The sequence below is a fragment of the Corylus avellana genome, chromosome 1, assembly GCF_965113065.1.
Source record: "Corylus avellana chromosome 1, dhCorAvel1.hap1.2, whole genome shotgun sequence".
Taxonomy (NCBI): Eukaryota; Viridiplantae; Streptophyta; class Magnoliopsida; order Fagales; family Betulaceae; genus Corylus; species Corylus avellana.
In genome coordinates, this window is record NC_142490.1 from 36,064,420 (window position 1) to 36,071,317 (window position 6,898).

The 6,898-nt window shown below is 35.5% G+C and overlaps 1 pseudogene; it reads left to right on the forward strand.

Moving 5' to 3' along the window:
• The first annotated feature begins 5,988 nt into the window (after positions 1–5,988).
• LOC132172459 (kiwellin-1-like) lies at positions 5,989–6,564 on the forward strand (annotated as a pseudogene).
• The last annotated feature ends 334 nt before the right edge of the window (positions 6,565–6,898 follow it).

A 6,898-nucleotide genomic window follows, 5' to 3' on the forward strand; every position in this document is an offset into this window, starting at 1 on the left:
TAAAGGACACAAATCTGGACGAATTCTATTTCGATTTCAGACTTCTATTTTGACTGGGAGACAGAGCTCCGAATTATCTAGGTTTAATAGGGCTTCTAGGACCTCCCTAAGCCTATAAATAGACCTCTTTGCATTCAAAAAAATATATAGAATTCCAGAGAGCAGAATTTTACAGTTTTTCTCTTTTCAGTTTAGGTTTTCTTTAGATTTAGGTTTTGTTTTTATGTGGAGCTAAATTCCCAACTAAGGTTGGGGATGAAGCCTCACCGATGAAGAATATCAATACTTTCATGTAAGTCTTTATTTATCTGATTTTATTGGGTTTAATACTTCAATTGTTTTACTTTTTTTCAATGTGTGGAGTGATTCTTGGATATCTTTTGTGATTCAAGGATACATTTGATGATTTAAGATAATTTCACATAATTGATTGCTTGATTTTATTTGCCTAAATAATTGGATATCCCTTGTGATTTGTTCTATGGATACATTTGGTGTTTCAATTAAGATTGGATATCTTTTGTGATTTACGAATACATCTGATGATTTAATTGATATTGGATTCCTCTTGTGATTTGTGCAATGAATGGATACATGGGATGATTTTGATTAATTGTTTAAAGCATAGTAAAACATATCTAAGATTTAATTGTGAGAACTTAAAATTAATATTGATAAACGTGGAAGTATGTTGTTATGATTCGGTGAGTGTGAATTCTCAAATCTTAGTATTTTATCTCTTAGTTTATTTTAATTAGTTTCTGTTTATCTTTTAATTTTTAAAACAAAAATTAAAACCCTTTTGGAACTAGATTAGGATTAAATTAGTTTAGATTTAAATTGCTCTTTCAATAATATAATTCTCTGTAGAATCGACTTCGCACTTGCAATCCATTAAACTACAATCGATTCGTGCACTTGCGAGTTAAATATATTTGCACAACAAGTTTTTTGCGCCGTTGCCGTGGAATTGTTCAATTTTTTAAACCAATTTATTTCGAATTTAGCTTTATTCTTCTACTAGTTATAATTAGGATTTTATTTTTCTGCAATTTGTTTTGTTTTATTCGTGTTACTAATAAAAAAATTTTAAAAAAAATATATATTTTTTTTGTTGTTTGTTGTTTTTTTTTTTTTTTTTTTTTGGCTTGTTCTACAGTTTTGCCGTAGCTCCTACTAGTGTGATCGATCACAGCCCTGCTATGATCGAGCGCATTCGGGACCAAGACAGCAAGCTCAAGCGCACCTGCACTCGTTAACTGCTGCATCTTCACTCAAGTGCGATCGATCGCACATCAGCGCGATCGAGCGCACTCACAGCAAAGGCAGCAACTGCAGTAGTTCCGTAGATTTTTGCCAAAAATTTATTTTCGGTCCTTTTTGTGAGTTTTTAAATTTTAGTTTTATTTTATTTTATTTTTTGTTTGTTAGTCTCTTTTTAAAATTTTAAAATTTTAAAAAAAAAAAAAAAATGGTTAATGTTTATATGGGAAATGTGCATGCTAATAGAGTAAGGGTGAAGTATGAATATTCAGTTTAATAATTTTAATAATTTTTCTGTACAACATGCTTCTACTAGTTGTAGAACACCAACTCCTATCAACTACCCTCAAAATTTTTACCCATATATTGTTTCAATCCTTATTATAAGGAAAACAATTGTCCAAATCTGCGAGCTGAGCTCAACGACTTATGGGACAAATTAGACCAAATCAGAGCAGCTGGATCTAACTTTTCATATGAACAAATGAACACCAATTTCTCCAGCCTGGGGTTTGATTCAAATTTCAATTGTTATAACCCGGACTGGAGCAACCAATATGATTTCTTAGGATCAGCTCAGGCTACATGAACTTATGCTCACCAATTTGATGAATTGCACCATTCAGAATATCCACAGTTCGATCATCAAGCTCAACCTCCTGTTTATCAGTCTACCACTCAAGTGCCACAGCTTGCACCACAGTCATTCCTGGAAGACATGATGAAAGCATTCATGCAATCAATGGATAAGAACATACAAGATATGAAGAATACTACCATGAGAAATTCCCAAGATATACAAGAGCTAAAAGGTTTCATCAATCAAGCTGTACAGGAGATGAGGAATTCCAATATGGCTAACAACAGAGACATACAAGAACTTAAGCCGGCCATGACCAAGATAGAAGGACAGATCGGTCATCTAGTTGCTGACTTAAACAGAATAAAGGAAGAATAGCTTCAAAGTCAACTGATGGCTGAAAGGCATTACATGATTGATGAGGATGATTCTGAAAATTCTTATCATGAGCATGCCCAAGTCACCATCACACTTGAGAGTGAGGAAATTGTGGATAACAAAGAGGCGGAAGAGAAAGAGGAGCAAGTTGAGCACCCTGAGCAAGTTGAGCACCATGAGAATAGTAAGCCCCCAACGAATCCTAATCTGCCCAGTGATATGGAAGTAAGTAGTGAAGCTCCTGCCTGCATCACTGTCCCTCTTGAGACACATCAAGAGCCCAAAGCCTCATCGCCTGAATGTCTCAAAGAGCCATCTTATGCCAAGATATTCAAGGACTTGTGCACACAAGCACACAAATCTAGGAACCACTTTCCTAAGAAGATCCTTCAAAGCAAGAAATTCTACATAAGATGGTGAAACATCCTTTCAGAGGGGTATGAAGTTTTGAAGAAGAAGGGGTGGAAGGGAGTGGTTGGACATCCGTATGATAGGGGGAAGCACTGTAAAGGTTTCTCCTCCAGTTTATTTTCTGCACTTCACTCCACAAATTCTTTCTTTCCTTTTTCATTACATGTTATTTTTATTTGTTTTTGTTTCTAACAGCAATTAATCTTTTGATGTTTGTTTCTATGAAAATATTGTTGTTAGTTTTTGTTGACAGGTGTTTTGGTTTTAAAGTTTAGGGGACGCCCTAGCCTTATTCACACTCAGATTTCCTTACTTCCGGTAATGTATTTCTATACTACACATTGAGGGCAATGTGTAATTCAAGTTTGGGGGTGTGGAAAAACACTTTGTCTGTTTATTTTTGTTCTTATTTGTTTATTTTTATTTGTCTTTTTGTGTTAAAAAATTTGAAAAAAAAAAAAAAAAAATTGTGTTATGTTGTTGTCAAGTTTGAGTTAAACTGTAACTGTGATTTGCATTTCATTAGCCCAGTTAAAGAGTTGAACGCATCATTATGTCATTAGGAGTCTAAGTCCTTTGACTTATTTTTGGGTAAAAGAGATTTCACTTGTTTTGAGATAAATTTTTATAAGCACATTAGCATTTTTTCTGTGAGGTATGATGTTTGAGTTTAAACTTGTTCTCTTTGAGACTCTTGTGATAAATGCCAAAAGACAGGTAACATGTCATCCAGAAATCAAATGCCACTGCAAAATATTCAAGTTGTAGAACTCTTCGATGTTTGGGGTATTGACTTCATGAGACCATTTCCTAACTCATTCGGTTATTCATATATTCTTGTGGGTGTGGATTATGTGTCTAAATGGGTCGAGGCTGTCCCCTCAAGGACTAATGATCACAAAGTGGTTGTGAAGTTTTTTCAGGAAAACATCTTTGCTGGATTTGGAACGAAAGTTGTGGACTAGCATGCGAACCCATAAGTAATTTATCCAGAATTTAGTCAATTTACAACAGGAATTGACTTAGAAAATTGATCTTGTTCTTGCATGCTTTATGATCTAATAGAAGCTATTATTATGTGTCTTTCACTTTTCATTTCATTAATCCCCGAAACTTTGCTATACTTTTTAAGATAAATGATGATTTAATATGACAATAGGACAAAGCTTAAGTTTATGCGTGGAGTATGAGCTCAATGATCTTAGGTTGATAGATACATGAGCACTGTACATAAATTTCACTTGAATCTGATTTTCTTGATGTTCCAATGACAGGAAGGCAGTTGATTTTGGCTTCGATAACTCTTGACTTTTTTTTTTTTTTTTTTTGACATGTCCACACAAGAGGGGGAAATGGGATTCGAACTAGTGACCTGCGCTTCATAAGACGTGGTCTCCAACCGATTGAGCTACCCCTTAGGGACCGATAACTCTTGACTTCATTTACCCATCAAAGACAATGGGGTTGTACTCATTTTTTTTTGTAGCTTAATGGAAATTTAGTTTGAATAATTATCATACTTGAATGAGCATGATTCATTGTAAACTAATCTCAAGCACTTTTTAGGAAAGCAGAATTTTTTCTTTTGATAATCTGAACAAAAACAAATGAAAATGTCCTATTGTGGTTTATGGTTTTTGGGATTCCAGATGCCACAAAAATTGTCTCAATTAATTCAAACTAATGTATTAGGCTCAGTTGATAGACCATTTTGTTTCCGAGTTTTGGGGGGGCAAAAAATTCTGACAACTATTTTTCTGTCTTTTGCTTTGTGATAACATAATTGATTGTAATATATGCCAGCTGCTATAGCATTAACCAGAATTATGGTTCTAAGACATGTAGGGGAGACAGCAAATTGTCTCCATCCGATTAAAAAATAACAAGAACAAACCTTGATCTAGCTAGCTAGGATCCTTCTTTGCTAGGATTTCCCATTGTGTACTAGGTGTTTTCCATTGGATGTTTGTGGATCGAAGAATCTCTTGTCCGACAATAATTTTATACTGTTTTGGCAGTGATCAGCATGCATGGCAAAATATTCATTTTCATTCTTGTTGGAGAGAAAATCAGCCCGCCAGAGGCGAGGCGAGGGGTCTCCAGTAGCACTATAGCAGGTCGCTCATCAAGCCCTCCATTGCCTGGTAGACGTGTCCCGAAGTGACAAGAAACACAGCAAAAGCTTCATGAACGTGGTGAATTTTTTAATTTAATTTCACTATATATATATATATATATATATATATATATATATATTTTAAAGTTTTCCATTTGTGGATCTAAAATGTTTTTAATGTTTAGTTAACAAATGGATAATCAAAATATCAGTGGAAAGGTATCTTTGTCTTTTAACCAAAGCTTAAATTCTTTTAAGGAATAATGAGAATTGTTAACACAATTTCCGGTCACCCTGAAAGATTAAGGTCAGACTGGGATTGAGTCGTACATGAGCTGGGGTCGTGCCAGAGGAAAAAGAGTTTGGACAGTATAAGAGCTAGATTTTATGAATTAATTCCTCCTCTTTATTAATGGTGCATGCCATATATATATATATATATATATATATACATGTGTCAGACTACAACACGCACACAGTACAATATCTTACAAAGGATGGTGAATATCTTTCATCAGGAGGTCCTGGGACTTGAGTTTGTCAGGACATCCCCTTTGTACGAGTGTCCTTGCGATTGGCATGGTCTTGCCTTGCTGTGGGCCCATCTTCATCATGGGAGGAATGTGCTTGAGTAAGGTTTGCGTGCAGTGACTACCATGGATGACAGGATTGTGCAATAAGTTGGGCGGCCTTGGTGGGGGTGGCTGGAACATGCACTTTAAGACAAAAAAGATACACCCTTTCTTCAAGGCGAGTTTTGAGATGAAATTTTGAGATTCTGAACATATAAAAAGTTAATATATTTAGATTTATTTAAGCTCATTTGCATGACGCCTCATTGGCTGCTGGAAGATTCTAAGGGTAAATTAAGGATAAACAGTTTTGTCTCGTTGAGTTAATTAAGGGATCTGAATCATGTGATACAGATGCACAAACGACAATCACAAGAAGATTCAAAACTAAGGCAATTGTAAAACTATATATCGTGGCGTAATCAACACGCCCTTTTATATGGTTTTCGCCATTTTGTCTCGAGTTGTTCTTGCCCATCATACTTTAAAAAAATACCAACTGATATTTCAAAGAAACCTGAAAAAGAAGACTGCAAACATGTCCTAATTTTACATTAAAGATATCTATTTTGAGTGGTTAATATGATCTCTATATATAGCCCACTGCCAGTTTATGTTCCTCACACAAAAACATAACCACAGAGAGAGGGAGAGGGAATATATTGAAGATGCAGAACCAAATTTCTTCTTCTGTCTTTGTTCTCTTCCTCTTTCTTCTTCTTGTTACAAAGTGCTCAAGCGCTGATGCTCGAACTTGCAAGCCCAGTGGTGAGATAAGGGGTAAAAAGGCTCCTTTCAGGACAGTGTAACGAAGAGATCGAATGACTCTGTGTGTTGTGTGAAAGGCAAGTCTTACACAACTTATAAGTGTTCACCACCTGTATCTAGTCGTACAAAGGCCATGCTAACTATCAACAACTTTGAGAAAGGTGGGGATGGAGGTGCACCATCGGAATGTGACAACAAATACCACTCAAACGACACCCCTGTGGTGGCGCTCTCAACTGGATGGTTCAACCATAAGCGGAGATGTTTAAAGTATATTACCATCCACGGCAATGGAAAGAATGTTAAGGCGAAAGTGGTTGATGAGTGTGATTCCACTATGGGGTGTGATGCTGACCATGATTACCAACCTCCATGTCCTAACTATATCGTTGATGCCTCTCAAGCTGTTTGGAAGGCCTTTGGGAGTGCCAAAAAATAACTAGGGCAAATTAGATATTTACTGGTCTGATGCTTAATTTCCACCGTATGCAAAGTATACCATGTGAGAAACATATTCGAAGGTGTTTATTTGGTTGTTTCGTGTACTAAGTAATGTAACTGCATTTTCAATATATCTTATGCAACACTTAGGTTGCTTCTGGTTTGGTAAAAAATTTATTAATGATTCTTTGGTAAAAGGCTTTAAGTTCTTGCGCATTGGATCTGTTCAAGTTGTTGTTAAACCATTAACCATACTAGGTATTAAATTATTAATGCTTCTGTTTTGTTATGTCTTCGTGATGCTAGGTTTGTTAATTTTCAGACAAGTATACTTGGTATGATACAATCTTCTCTATTTAATGGTCCAAT